At 40.9% G+C, this 15,107-nt stretch overlaps 1 pseudogene; it reads left to right on the forward strand.

Annotated features, from left to right (window-relative positions):
• Window positions 1-3,526: 3,526 nt before the first annotated feature.
• LOC102983765 (microtubule-associated protein 1S-like) lies at window positions 3,527-6,615 on the forward strand (annotated as a pseudogene).
• The last annotated feature ends 8,492 nt before the right edge of the window (window positions 6,616-15,107 follow it).

Raw genomic sequence — 15,107 nt, forward strand, 5'->3', positions numbered from 1 at the left:
TTTTTAGTCATCAGGGAAATATAAATTAAAACATGATGAGATACTACTACACATCTACCAGAATGGCAAAAATTAAAAATCTGACAATGCCAAGAGTTGGTGAGAATGTAGAACAACTGGAACTTCTGCATTCTAATGGTGGGAGTTTAAATTTGCAAGACCACTTTGGAAAACTGTACACATAATCTATGACTCAGCAATTTCTCTCCTATGTTTATTCCCAAGATAAATGCTTATGCATGTATACCAGAAGACATGTACCAGAATGTTCAGAGCATCATTGTTTGTAACAGCCCCAAGCAACTCAAATGCCACCAATGGATAAATAAATTTGGGTATATTTCCCCAAGGGAGCTATGCAACAATGAAAACTACTGTGATACCATAGATAAATCTCACAAACTATCAAGTAAAAGAAATTAGACACATAAGATCACATGTATATGCACTTTGTGTGATTCCATTCAAAGTTAAAAAACAGTGAAAACTAAAGTGTGGTGATAGAAGTTAGATGAGCAATTCCCTTCTAAGTGGTAGTTACAGAGATGAGACCCAAAGGAAGTTCCTGGGATTCTGGTAATGTTCTGTGTCATGATCTGTGTGGTAGTTGGATGGGTATGTTACCTTCTGTAAAAATTCTTTGAGCTGGGCCTTCCCTGGTGGCACAGTGGTTGAGAGTCCGCCTGCTGATGCAGGGGACACGGGTTCGTGCCCCGGTCCGGGAAGATCCCACATGCCGCGGAGCGGCTGGGCCCGTGAGCCATGGCCGCTGAGCCTGCGCGTCCGGAGCCTGTGCTCCGCAACGGGAGAGGCCACAACAGTGAGAGGCCCGCGTGGCGCAAAAAAAAAAAAAAAGTTCTTTGAGCTGTATACTTATGACTTGTGCATTTTCTTGACTTAAAACTTAAAAAAAAAATATGTAGGCTATACTTCCTGATATCTTGTGTTAGCCATGCCTGCAGGGATAGTCTTGACCTACCAACTTCTCTTAGTAATGGAAAATGTTTTAGTATTTCTATAAATAAACGAATGAGCTTGGCTAATGGATGGTTTGAGAATTTGTGTCATATATTAAGATTCTACTAAATCTATTTTATTAAAATATTTATCAGAGAAATTAGCAGACATATTTAGTGAAATGCACATTTTTTTAATAATAAAGGGGACAATTATTTTTAGTACATGAATTGCTCACTTATTTCCCGTAGTTCTGAACAGATTACGTCACATTTATTTCTTTTCAAATGCCTACAGGAAAATGCAATAATCATGACTCAACTATAAAATGATGTTTTTTTATCAGCTGTGGTTTAATGGCTGACCATCAATTAGGCTTGGTGTCACAGTACACACCCATCCCCACATCTGAGCTCTGTGTCATGGTGACCCAAAGGACCAGATGTCTTCGCTCTTGCATAAGCTGCACTCTGGATGAGCACCTGATACTATCATTTTGTTCAGGGAAGATGGCCGTCCAAATCATTAAATAATTATGTAATTGGTCTTTGTGAATAGTGTTTCCTTTAGGCAGTAAATAGGAAAAAGTGAAGAGGGAGGGGAGCTGAGTTTTGGCTGACTTTAGGAGGGAAGAAAATCCCAAAGCACATTTTTCCTTGGAGTAGAAATAATCTTCCATCCACAAGCTGCTTAATTACCCCCCCCGCTTCATTCTAGAACCTCAGTCTAATTTAAACTTGGTGCATTTTGCAACAAGTCTCATCTAATCAGAATGGTCTCTCTGATTTAAGCTGCCTTACCTCCTGCAATTCAGGCTATTGTAGGCATCGCTCCAGTATCCTAAGAGAGACAAGATTCAACGCATGAGAAAAAGCAGGGCCGGAGGAATGCAGTCTTTAATCCTTTTGCACCCCACCGTGAGATAAGGTTGAGCAGTCAGAGATTAACTCTCCAAGATTATGTTTTGCTGTTCTTTTGGTGTGGGTCAATTTAGCAACTACTGTTTAGAATGCACTTGATGCTAAGACTTCCTTATACCACAATGTATTAAAGTATATTTATTAAAAAATTCTAAGCTTTTTGTTTTAGTAAATATGTATGTATTTTGCTAGATGAGTGTTAACACATAATGGAGAATATTGCAGAATAGTCAGCTAAAAAATTCAGAATAATGAAATACTGTTTACAGTATTGTTCCTATTCTTGTCCATCCTTTGGAAAGATACACCCAGCAGTTGCACAGGAAAATTATTTTCTCAGATATAATGCTGTGATCAAAAGCATCCCCTCACAGGCTACACCTCATTGTCTTTGTCAATGAAATTGACATTGAGCTGTAGGGATAAAAATTTCTGTCTCTGATTCTAAGGCTAAAACTGCTACACATTCTTTTTCACCTAGAAGGCTACTGATAGGACTGCCCTGAGCTTCCTTCTCTTCCCTTAGATATAATTAGGCACATGCAATGGAAGAGGCTTAAATTGAGCTTTGATGCACCAGACAACCTTTAAAATCAGCAGCTCCTCATTTTCCTCCAAGGGCTAATTTCATGGAGTAGAAACCGGGCTTATGAGTAAGTTAAGTTCACCTGTGAGAAAATGAAGTTGCATTTTTGCATATCTATGTTTTGACTTTAAATTTCCAACCCTCTACACTTGGTAGGGAAGAGAGGCCACAGAAGAAAAGATAGGGGGAAATATGGTTAATCTTTTTGAAAATAAAAAAATAATAATGAGCTAATAAAAGCAGTATGGTCATCTGCATTTTACACTCAGAGATTAAGTAACTTGCTGGTGGTCACACAGCTAACAGGTGGTGGAGCTGGGCTGCAAACCCAGGAAGATGAGCAGCAGACTATCTAGTCAGGACCCACTTACTCTACTGCTTGTGTGAAAGAAACAAGAGATGGATAGGAGATAACCGGATCAATGGTGATTTTAAAAATATGAGGACAACTAACATATTTGGAAACAGAGAGAAAGAAGTTAGAAATGATGGAAAATTGGGAAGGGGGATGGAGAATTAACGGAATAAGTTTCCCAGGAAACAGGAAGAAAAAGAATTAGAAGCAGGTGAGAAGAAAAGCACCTCTTCCCCTGGAACGGGACGGGGAGAAAAGAAACTCGTGAAGACAAAAGGGTTTGGAGTGATGAGAAATCATCATGCAAGGGTTTTTCTTAGAAGGCTTCTAATTTTACAATAAGGAAGGAGAGTGCAATCCTTTGACAGACGGGAAGGGTAGAGGGTGGGATTGAGGGTGACAGAGAGGTAGAGCAGAGAAATGCATCTGAGGCGCACGGAGAAATGAAGTCCTTGTGGGAAATGTGTTGGAGAACTGTATTTTTGTGGGTATAAATCGTTATTTTAAAAAATCTGAAATTCAAGTAATTTAACATTTTGAGATTAAGTTAAATGACTGAGTTTTTGTGTGCACGAAGACCAAGCCGATATGCAGTCCACAGGTTTAGACACATCCCAGCTTGTATGAGCTTAATAAGCAGCCATATTAGGGTACCAGAAAGCTTCTACTGGAAGAATAAATTTTATTTTAGTTAGAAGACTTTCAAACATGGAAAGTATGAGTATCAAAATTGACAGAGGTAATTCTAAATCAGAATCTCCATCTATACACAGTGAAACTAAGGAAGAGGAAGACAGATTAGAAAAGCTTTCTTTAAACAAGAACGTCTCATGTAAAGATTTCAGTCTCTGATCCCTTCCCCCCAAGTAAAAGTCTTCAAAAAATTTATATATGTATATATAATTATATAATTACAAGAGATAGCATCATCTGAAGATGAAATAGAAGAAAATGTTTGGATTGACATAACACTGTCTCCTCGACATTCTACTTATAGGTAAAAAATCAGAATTCTTAACTGAAGCTTAAAATATTTTGCACAAAATAGTTGACACCTCAATGCGTGCATGCTTGTTGCACTCTGTCTTTTAAGCCTGCAGTTTTCGAAGCCGCCCCTCACTCCTGCCCACCTCCAGGGAGGTGAAGAAGGACCCCGACCACAGGAGGTGCCGGGCTGCCTCCACCGTGGTCGGCAGCAAGAAGGCAAATACCCAGGTGGCTCCCAAGCCCCGCAGAGCACCCAGCACACCCCGCCCAGGTGTCCCGACAGTAGAGAACGCATCCCGAAGCCCCCGCCCCCCCGCTTCCGGTGCGGAGACGCCGGACCACCCACCGTGGCCGGCAGCTTCCGGGATCCGCAACTGGTGGCCACGCCCAGCCAGGAGAGCAGGCCGGAGCTGGGGCTGAGCCCGGCTGGCTGCGAAGAGGGTGGCAGCTTGGAGGAAAGACCCCTGCAGCTGCTTTTGGCCGCCAGCACGCCCCAGCCATGCACACCCTCGCCCGTCGGAGCCCACCAGGGGCCAGCTGAGAACTGCGGGCCACTATCACTGAGCCCGCTGCGGGGTGGGGAGGCCATGCCGGATTCCTCCCCCTCAGTGACCACGCTCTCGCTGCCCTCCGAGTTGGGCTCCCCACGCTTCACAGAGGTGGACGAGTCCCTGTCCGTCTCCCTTGAGCAGGTGCTACCACTATCACCTGCCACCATGAGTGAAGCCGGGCTGAACCTTGCACTCTGCGGCCCTCGAGCGCGGCCCAGGGCCTCCCCACACGACGTGGCCCTGGGCCTGGTGTCACCCTGTGAGTTTCAGCAGCGGAAGGCCGTGCCCATGCCTCTGGCACACGTGTCCCCTGGCAGCGCCAACGACAGCAGCGCTCGGTCCCAGGAGCTGGCGGGCACTCCAGGAGTCCAGGAGACATCACCGACGTCTGTCAGCAAGTCCCTGCACACCCTGTCTTAACTCAGACCCCTTGCCTGCCACTCCCAGCACCTTGGACTCAGATGAGGACACACTCCTGACCCCTCAAGATCGACCCATCTCTGCCTACGCAGCCTAGTATCTGCATGATGGACCCTTAGACGCTGCCTCCCGGCTGAGAGAGCGCCTCGGCCGGGCCCGGAAGCCACCCACCCACCCAAACTCTGGCACTGACACCCCCAAAGCCACTCCAGTGACCGCTGCCAAAACCAAGGGGCTGGCCAATGGGGACCAGGCCAGGTGGCCACTCAGCGCCCGGAGTGAGTCCAGTGACAAAGGAAGTTGGACACCCCTGTCCAGAAAGTCCTCAGTCCTCAAGACGACCACTCGAGGTCCATCCGGTAAGTACCTGGGGGCTGGAGTCCTGCAGCAGGTTCCCTGCTCACGTCCTCCTGTTCCCTCCTTGATCTGTGGTCTCAGCCACACCCACCACCCCTTCTGGGCCTCAGTTTCTCCTATAAAATGGAAGCTCTGGCCTCACTGCTTCAGCATTTGCCATTCCAAGGTGCTGGAGCAGTAACATCAATGGAAACATAACGTGAGCACATCCATCATGATCAATTTTCCAGCAGCTGCGTTAAGCAAAAAGGAACAGGTGACATTGATTTTAATAGAATATTTTATGAAACCCATTTGTGTCGAGGTTCCAAAGACCGCCCCCAGGTTCAATGATCGACTAGGAGTACTGGGTGTGTGGTCATACTCACAGCTAAATTTATCACAACAAAAGGATACTTAGCAGGATCAGCAAAGGAAAAAGGCTTGGGGAGAAGCCCCTGGGGGGAACCAGGCACAAGCTTCTGAAGCCTTCTCTCAGTGGAGTCACATACCACGGGCTTGATTCTCTGACAACAGGAAATGCCCTCTGTCAGGGAAGCTCCTTAGAGACTCAGGGCACAGGGTTTCTATTGGGGCTGGTCGTGCAGGCACCTTCTGCCTCACACATATACTGTAAAAGGATTCTTGGATCCAGTTCTTGGACACTAGCTGGGTGTCATACAATTTCCCTCAATTCTGACACTATCTACCCAGAGATAGAATCACATTCTACAGGTAAAGGGCTCCATCCCACGAGCACCCTCCACTTCAGGTGCCTATCATAAGTCCAGGTTGATACCTGTGCTTCTGATTAACTGGCTATAAATCGAGGTTCCTATGACCCCCCTCTTTGGGTTTAATTTGCCAGAGCAGCTGACAGACTGAGGAAAACCCATTTACTCACTAGATTACTGATTTATTATAAAAGGATACTAAAGGATACAAATTAACAACCAGATGAAGAGATACATAGGGCGAGGTCCTGAACAAGAGATCTTATGTCCTCGTGGAACTTGGGGCCCAGAAAAGTGGCATGCAGAAGTGTTCTGGTTCCCCGATATGGAAGCTCTTTGAAAAAGGGCCAAAAAGCTGTCCTTTGGGGCTTTTACGGAGGCTTCATTACATAGTCATGATTGACTAAATCATTGGCCAATGGCAGTTGATTCAACCTCAAGCTCCTTTCCTTTCCCCAGAAATCAGGGAGCAGGACTCAGAGTTCCAACCCTCTGTTCATGAGGTTGGTTCTCCTGGCAACCGGCCCCATACCCTGGGGTGGGATCCAAAGTCACCTTCATTAACATAAAACCCAGTTGTGATGGAAACGGCTTGTTATGAAAAACAAGACACCCATTTCACCTTTTTGGCCCTGAAGTGTTTCATGGAGCTGAGGACAAGAGACCAAATATAACAAAAGATGCTCCCATTGCTCTTACTGATAAGAAAATTCCAAGGGTTTGGGGAGCTGTGAGCCGGGAACTGTGGAAGAAGACCAAATACATCTGAGAATGACCAAATATATATATTTCTTTTTTTTTTTTTAATTGAAGTATAGTTGATTTACAATGTTGTGTTAGTTTCTGGTGTACAGCAAAGTGATTCAGTTACACATATATATACATTCTTTATCATATTCTTTTCCATTATGTTTTATCACAGGATATTGAACCTACAGTAGGACCTACTGGATAGCACAGGGAACTATATCCAATATCTTGTGATAAAACATAACGGAAAAGAATATCAAAAAGAATGTATATCCATTCTATATTTAATAGTTTACATCTACTAACCCCAAACTCCCAATCCGTCCCTCCCCCACCTTCCCTCCCACTTGGCAACCACAAGTCTGTTCTCTAGATCTGTGAGTCTGTTTCTATTTCCTAGATAGGTTCATTTGTGTCATAGGTTAGATTCCACATATAAGTGATATAATATAGTATTTGTCTTTTTCTGACTGACTTTACTTAGTATGATAATCTCTAGGTCCATCCATGTTGCTGCAAATGGCATTATTGCATTCTTTTCTATGGCTGAGTAGTATTCCACTGTATATATGCACCACATCTTCTTTATCCATTCATCTGTCAATGGATGATTAGGTTGTTTCCATGTCTTGGCTAGTGTAAATAGTGCTGCTATGAACAACGGGTGCATGTATCTTTTTGAATTAGAGTTTTGTCCAGATATATGCCCAGGAGTGGGATTGCTGGATCATATGGTAATTCTGTTTTTAGTTTTCTGAGGAACCTCCATACTGTTTTCCACAGTGGCTATACCAACTTACATTCTCACCAACGGTGTAGGAGGGTTCCCTTTTTTCTACACCCTCTCCAGCATTTGTTATTTGTAGACTTTTTAATGATGGCCGTTCTGACTGGTGTGAGGTGGTACCTCATTATACTTTTGGTTTGCATTTCTCTAATAATTAGCAGTGTTGAGCAGCTTTTCATGTGTCTGTTGGACATCTGTATGTCTTCTTTGGAGAAATGTCTATTTAGATCTTCTTCCCGTTTTTCAATTGGGTTTTTTTGTTGTTGAGTTACATGAGCTGTTTGTATCAAATATGTATATTTCTTATAAATCACAAAAAGGCTAAATTTTAAAAAAATAGCTGAAATAATGTTTTGTTTTAAAGTTTGTACTATTTATTATGTTATCTTTATCTTACATTAGTATTTAGCTTGCTAACTTTTGATAATACTTTTTGCATTAATTTAATAATCTAATAGTTAAATCAGAATTAGAATATGTGCTTAATATTTACACATAGTTAAATTTTAGAGGTTTTTTATTTAAAATCTATTACATTTTTAAGTTTCGTTGGTTTAAAAATATTATGAATTCTAAATACTTTAAAAATAAAATGCTGGTATTGGTATATTATTTCAAAATTATAATGAAGAAATATTGAAATGCTAGTTGATCATTTTGCTGCAGTAATGTAATCAGAGCAGTTGGAAAGACTAGCATTAAAATGACTGGCCTTGAGTTTCCATCTCTACTTGGCTTTAATTAAAGCCAAAAGCATCTAATAAACTGAGGGCAGAGGGAGGGGCTTTAAAGCTGGAATCTAGTTAAAACATGCTATCATCCTCTAGTGGGTGAATCGGCCAAGGGCCAGTTGGAGGAATGAGGAACGCTTTGGTAATTTTAAGTGAAAAGTGGTTTGCTACAAAGAATTAGATGCTTTAAAAATTATGGCAAAAGTTGAAGGAATGTACATGAGGCTGTGTCTCTGTGAAAGACTCCTAGAATAAAATAGCTAAACTAAACTGCCAGTGAAACAGCTGTCCTGACCGTGGAGTCAGGAAGTTGGAGGGTCAGGAGGGACCACTAGAACTGGTGAATTCAAGAACAGTCTGCTGTAGTCGCAATCAGGATCAGGAAGCTCCAACTGCCTCTTGACCACAACAAAGTTGGTAACTGGACTCTGGAACATGGATTCCAGTTGCCACCGGTACTACCACACTGCCTTTCAACACCCACAAAGAAAATGACTGGACCCTGCTTTGCCATTGCAGAAAAATCTAAGTCTCCAGTATCTTTGCTTGCTGGAAACACAGCCCCTGTCTCACTTCTGCTTCCAAATCTTACATGAATGGATCTAAGCGGCCGAAGCAAAATCACAACTAGAACTCAGCTGTGGGTGGGGGAAATCTTAATTTTAGTATTCCACTGTCTATAGTCCAAGAAGACACAACTAACAAGAAATAAAGTTGAGCAAAACAGTCCATCATGCCCACTACAACTGTATGATAAAACTATACCATAATGAGTATCTGTTAAATATTGGTCATCATGACATAGTAAGAAATTACAAAAAGAGACCTATGTCCACTTGTGTGATAGATCTAAAGTAATCAAACTCATGGAAGCAGAAAGAAGAATGGTGGTTGCCAGGGCCTGGGGGGAGGGGGAAACAGGAAGTTGTTCAATGGGATAGTTTCAGTCACGCAAGGTGAAAAAGTTCTAGAGATCTGCTATACCATAATGTGCATAGTTAAGACAGTAACGTACACTTAAAAATTGTTTGGAGAGTAAATTTTTGTTGTGTGTTTTTTAGCATAATAAAAAAATAACAAATTTTTTAAAAAGAAAACAGAAACCTGTGTAGTTCAGGGACTTTGTAGTTGCCTCCAAATTCTGGGCATCATGATCTTTATTTATAGTGAATCATACTTGAAATGGTGCATGTCAGCTGTCCTTACCTTAAACTCAAATGTCAAAGGTTTTGGATTTAGCTTGTAGTCATTGTTTTGTAATGTTAAGGGTAAAATCACCTAGAAGCAATATCTACTTACATAAGGCAATATTTGATTATCTCATAGTTAAAAACAATAAATAATTGCTCTAGAATTAAATTAGAAGCCTTTCCCTGGAAGCTCTGGTTGGAAAAACCAAAAATCTCTGTAAATTTCATATCAAGAATTGTTTTAGTGCTTTGTGGGTTTGTTGTTTGTAGGGTTATGTATTAATTGATTTTTGGAGGAAGAACTGAGACAAGTTTTGGTCATTGTATTGTTGATATTTAATAAATATCAAGGAATTGAATTAAGCTAATGTTCATAAAGCTTGCATATATTTCTTAGGATTATTTATTTTCAATTTGTGAATAATTTCTTATTTGTAATTTCCAGATCATATTTTTCTAAATTCTCATTTCCAGTTCCCAATTCCCAAATATGGTGGTGGTATCTTTGGAAGAGTCAAATGGAAACAATGTGACCCATTGCCTATATTCAGAATCGGTATTTTCCCAGTCATCAAAGAATATGGAATTCCATTGCATTGTCTCATTCAGTCCAAGTTTCTGCTTTTTCCAGGGATATGTTTAATAGCTTTTAAAGAGGAAGTTTATCTTCCTACCCCTCTCTGGGATAGAAGTTCTTAGCATTTTACAAGGAGAAACAATTCCCTCACTGTTCCCTGACCTCACCCCCTCAAAGGCTGAGTTTCTAAACAAAAGACATGTTAGTATGGAGATACAGATTTTGCACATGTTTCTTACCACAGTAACATTGACTGCAAAGGTCAAGATTAGGATGATCTCTTTAAATCCACTGGATTCCCTCACCCTCATGTCTGTTTTATTCCTCTTTATAGATAATTTGACAATTCCAGAGCTGAATCAGACAAAACAGAGACTCTGTCTGGATCACAGGCTACCACCCCTTGGAAGGAAAATGAAAAATTCAGTTCATTGTATGGTATCCAGATATCTGGATGTTTGAAATGGGGAAGACAACACATCTGGATGATGTGCTCTGTGCCAGGACCGTGGGTGGCAGTAGAAGTAGGGAGAAAGAGAAGAACCAGGACTACTGAGATCTGAGGGGAAACCAGGGAAGGAGGAACAGGGGAGAGGGTGCAGACCAGACAACACACAGGAAGTTCCCAGGATGTGGAGGTCAAGGGCATATGACAGGGCTGAAGTCAGAGCAAGACCAGTGTGTTCAGGCTGTTGTTAGATTTTGGCTTTGTTGACATGAAGGCTAGATACCTCTAATGTTATCAAGAATTTGCCAAGGGTTTTCAAACTTGTAAACAAATGAAAACTCAAGAAATGAATTTCATCAGCTCTGTCCTATGTGACTTAAGATTCTTCAGTTTCCATAGCTCAAAGATCAGTTTTTTGCCCAGAGTCACCTTTGTGACATTAAGAAGGTCCAAAGGCATCTAGATACTACAAAGAGTGATAGTCATACTAGTAGAGGTCTAATCTTTATTTTTTAATTAAAAATCTCCTTGGAGGAGTGGCAAATTTAGTCACTAACAGTTTAGTTTCACATTAGAATAATGATGGCCTCATAGAATAGGTTAGGAAATACTTTCTTTGCTTCTGTTTTCTGGAAGAGATTGTGGAGAATTAATGCTATTTCTTCCTTAAAATTTTGGTAGAATTTGTCAGTGAAAGCATCTGGGTCTGATGTTTTCTTTTGCTGGAATTTTATTAATTATTGATTCAATTCCTTTAACAGATATAGGCCTAATCAGATAGTCTATTTCTCCCTGTGTGAATTTGGTAATTTGTGTCTTTCAAGCAATTGGTCCATTTCACTTGTTATCAAATTTGTGTCTAAAAAAACTTTATTGTGGAATAATTGACAAATATAATCATGTTTCTTTAAAGTGCATATTATCCATGAATGTCCATGAAATTAGTAGTGATGACCCCACTCTAATTTCTGATATTGGCATTTGCATTCTGTGTTCTCTTTTTCTTGGTTAGCCTGCCTACAGGTTTATCATTTTTATTGATTTTTTTTTCAGAAAAACAGCTTTTGGTTTTATTGATTTTTCTTTGTTGCTTTCCTGTTTTGAATTTTAGTGATTTCTGTTCTTATTTTTATGATTTCTTTTCTTCTGCTTCTTTAAGATTAAATTTTCTTCTTTTTCTAGTTTCTGAAGGTGAAAACTTAGATTATTCATTTTAAATCTTTCATCTTTCCTAATGTATATATCCAGTATTATCAGTTTGCGTCTAAGCACTGTTTCCACTGCATCCTACAAATTTTGATAGGTTGTATTTTAATTTTCATTTGCTTAAAATATTTTTTTAATTTTTAAAAAAATTTTTGGCTGGGTTGGGTCTTCATTGCTGTGCACGGGCTTTCTCTTTCTCTTTCTCTTTCACACCCATCTGCCTCTAGACTCATAATTAGAAGAAGTCCCAGAATGTTCCAAGGGATTCACATTAAAAGAATGGTAACGTTTTGCCAGCTTATATTGGAAAAAAAAAAAGAAATAGAGAATATGTATAGAAATGGCTTTTCAGTGGGTACCCCAAGAAGGACTGAATATAATGGACCCTCTTGTTCAGTAGTATTGATGAGATTCCAAAAGGCCAAGGCAGAGGCCCTATAGCAGTGTTTAGTTTTAGGTATATTTTCAGTTGGGGCTACAGTGACAATCAGTTTCAGCTTGCAAAGTTTCTTAGCAATAGCTAATTTTTTACAAAGTCTTTGAGTGTAAAATATATTGGCAGCTTATCTTATAATTAGTGAAACCCTAAGACTAGGGAGAAAAGACTTGTTCGAATCTGCACACAAGACAGTCATATTCTCTCATCCAGTTTCCAGACATGAGGCAGTTCAAAGACCCAGGCCCACCTAAATGAAGGGAAAGTTAGGTATCTTTGAAGAAGGCCCCTGGGACACTGTAATAAGTAAATACTGTAATCCTCTTCAGATTCTTTCCCAGAGGGATCTGAATCTATCTACCAGGATGGCTATGTACTTGAGGAAAGGGGAATACCCAGACTTTTAGAACATCATAAATCAATATTTCTGAATTGCTATTCCCTGATGATGTCAAATATCGTTTTAATCCAACTGAAAGTGTATGGAGTTTTGGTTTTACTACATGGCACAGTGGGTTTAATAGGTCGGTGGACCCATGTTGTTGTGATTTCACAGCTCTCAAATACAAGTTGAAATGACATTTTTGGCAATAAATAGAATCCCCACCATGGACTCATGAACTGTGGATTGAGGGCTATTATTGTAGGCAGGACCAAGTGGAAGCCCTTGAAACTTCTCATCCCTACCAAAATACAAACTGAAAACAATATCTCATTCATGGGAGGAATCACAGAGATTAATGTCACTAACAAAAATTTAAAAAATTCAGAAGTATTCATCCTTGTCACCAACCTAATTAATATTGTCTTTTGTGAAAAATGCAGGTGGATCTTGGAGAATGTAGGGTTTTGTTTAGTAATTGGGTTATAAATAATTCTGATTATAAATTATAAATATAAGTTGTGGAGCAAAACAATATAACTTTTTGCACATGGTATATAGTTACTGATCTGGCAATTTTTTTCTTTTCTATACAATTTACAAAGAACATTTTGCTTCTATCTGGCAAGAACAAAAGTACATCTTCACTTAGGACTTTGTTAATTGTTTTGTTCTCTTGATCATAATCTAGTCTACAGAGACCTTGATTATCTCAACATTCTTTGGAACATAATGAAGATCCATTGCATAGATCATAACAAGCTGATCCTGGTGATCAGGAAGCAGTGACTTACGAAAGTGGTTCACAAAGTGTGATCCTTGGACCAGCAGTATCAACACCACCTGGGGATGTTATAAAAATTCTTCAGCCTCAGACCCACCCCAAACATACTGAATCAGTAGGTGGATCAATCTGTGTTTTAACAAGCCCTAAGGGCAGTTCTGATGAGTGCTAAAGTTTGAGAATCACAGCCTTTGAAAATCACATGTGTATGAGAAGGTAGGGGATAAGCCACATAAAAACTCAAGAGTCTGGCACCTTGGTGGAGTTGAGGAGTCTAATCTTCTGGGGCATCTTTTACATAATAAAAAAGACAAGTTGCTGCATCTTGCACTATTCACCACTATGGAGGAGGTGCAATGCTTTGTGTTCATCATTGCATTGTTGAGGTAAATAATACCACATTGCAGTGTGCTATTTTGAGTATTTACTGAGTAACTTTGCAAGGCTACCAAAATAGTGGCGCTCACGCTCTTCCACTTGGGTTTTATGACAGAAGATTCAATGGCTGTCCAAATGTCTATCACAGATTGGGATGCTCTGTGGAGGTTCTGATATGCTCCAGTAGGGACTTCTAGGGCAGATCCTGAGGGTTTATGGGGAAGGCTATGCCGCCTTCTACAAACAACCACCATCAATAAAAACGGTTCCCGATTTTCTTTGGGGCCTGGGTGAAAACCAGTGCTTGATCCTTGAGTATCTGAACTGCCCACTATAAACTGGGTATTATCTGGTTCACCAGGCTCTAAACAGGGGTATATAAGGTTGCACTCTTCTGTCATTAATTAGAAGCAGGGTATATGAGATTAGCCTTGATAAGATCCTAAAAATACAAGTAAATTGCATGACCAGTGGCTCAGACTTGTGTAACTCCTACTTCTACTTTATTGCTATCTTCCCTCAATCCACACCTAACATTTCATGGGTAGTTTGGAGCAAAGCCATGGCCTCTTCTGCAAGCAAGTGCTGTCCCTTTGAGAAACAGCTCCTGACTTGCTTCCTCTGGTCAATTGGTAGAAGAAGAAAAACTGAGACCTGGTTTACAGATGGTTCTGTATGATGACTTGGTAGAAGATTGGTAAGGCAAAAGGAAGGAGGAAGCCATTTCCGCCCCCTGCTTTTGGAGGCATTTTGGACAGCAGGAGCAATGGGAGAGCCAGGTCCTCAGTGGTGATCTAAGTACCTGGATTCTCACTAAGTGGTGGCAGAGCAGTTCTAACAGCAGAAGTAGCAGTGCTTTTTGCAGCAGCAGTGAGATTGTGTGTGGGCTCCTTAATGGAGTGTGGACTCCTGGGTTCCTGTTCAGTTATAACAGTGGCAGAAGGTGGCAGCAGTGGTGATAGCAGCTTTCCTATCGCAGCACAGTTGACCTCTCTCCCTTTTACATTTACAACCCTTCTTAAGTCACTGTAATCAGCTCCCTGCATTAAAGCCGTCTCTGTTTGAAATCTCTAGAATGGTTTCTGTTTTCCTTATGGGTGTTGAAGGATATACCCACAAATGTTCTTTCATCTCATTCTTATAGCAATATGGAGAAAGACATTATTATGCTCATTTTACAATGAGGAAACAGACACTTAAGTGATATTAAACAACTTGCCCATTATTCTCCCACTAGAGCCTAGTGGGAGAATAATGATGAAACAGTAGTCTGAAGCTGGTTCTTTTATGATTTTGTATTGAGTTTGAAACCATAATGTAGCATGTTCTTTGTGGTCTGTAATACCTGGAGAATAGGAGCTGCTGGTGGTGTTACAATAGTTTTTCTGTCATAGCATGCCAGGTACAGTGTACTCCTTAAGGCTTTGTTAACCCTCCTTTAAAAAATAACTTAAAGGTCTTCCCTGGTGGTGCAGTGGTTGAGAGTCCGCCTGCCGATGCAGGGGACATGGGTTCGTGCCCTGGTCCGGGAAGATCCCACTTGCCGCGGAGCGGCTGGGCCCGTGAGCCATGGCCGCTGAGCCTGCGCGTCC

The sequence above is a fragment of the Physeter macrocephalus genome, chromosome 4 (assembly GCF_002837175.3).
Source record: "Physeter macrocephalus isolate SW-GA chromosome 4, ASM283717v5, whole genome shotgun sequence".
In the NCBI taxonomy this organism is placed as follows: domain Eukaryota; kingdom Metazoa; phylum Chordata; class Mammalia; order Artiodactyla; family Physeteridae; genus Physeter; species Physeter macrocephalus.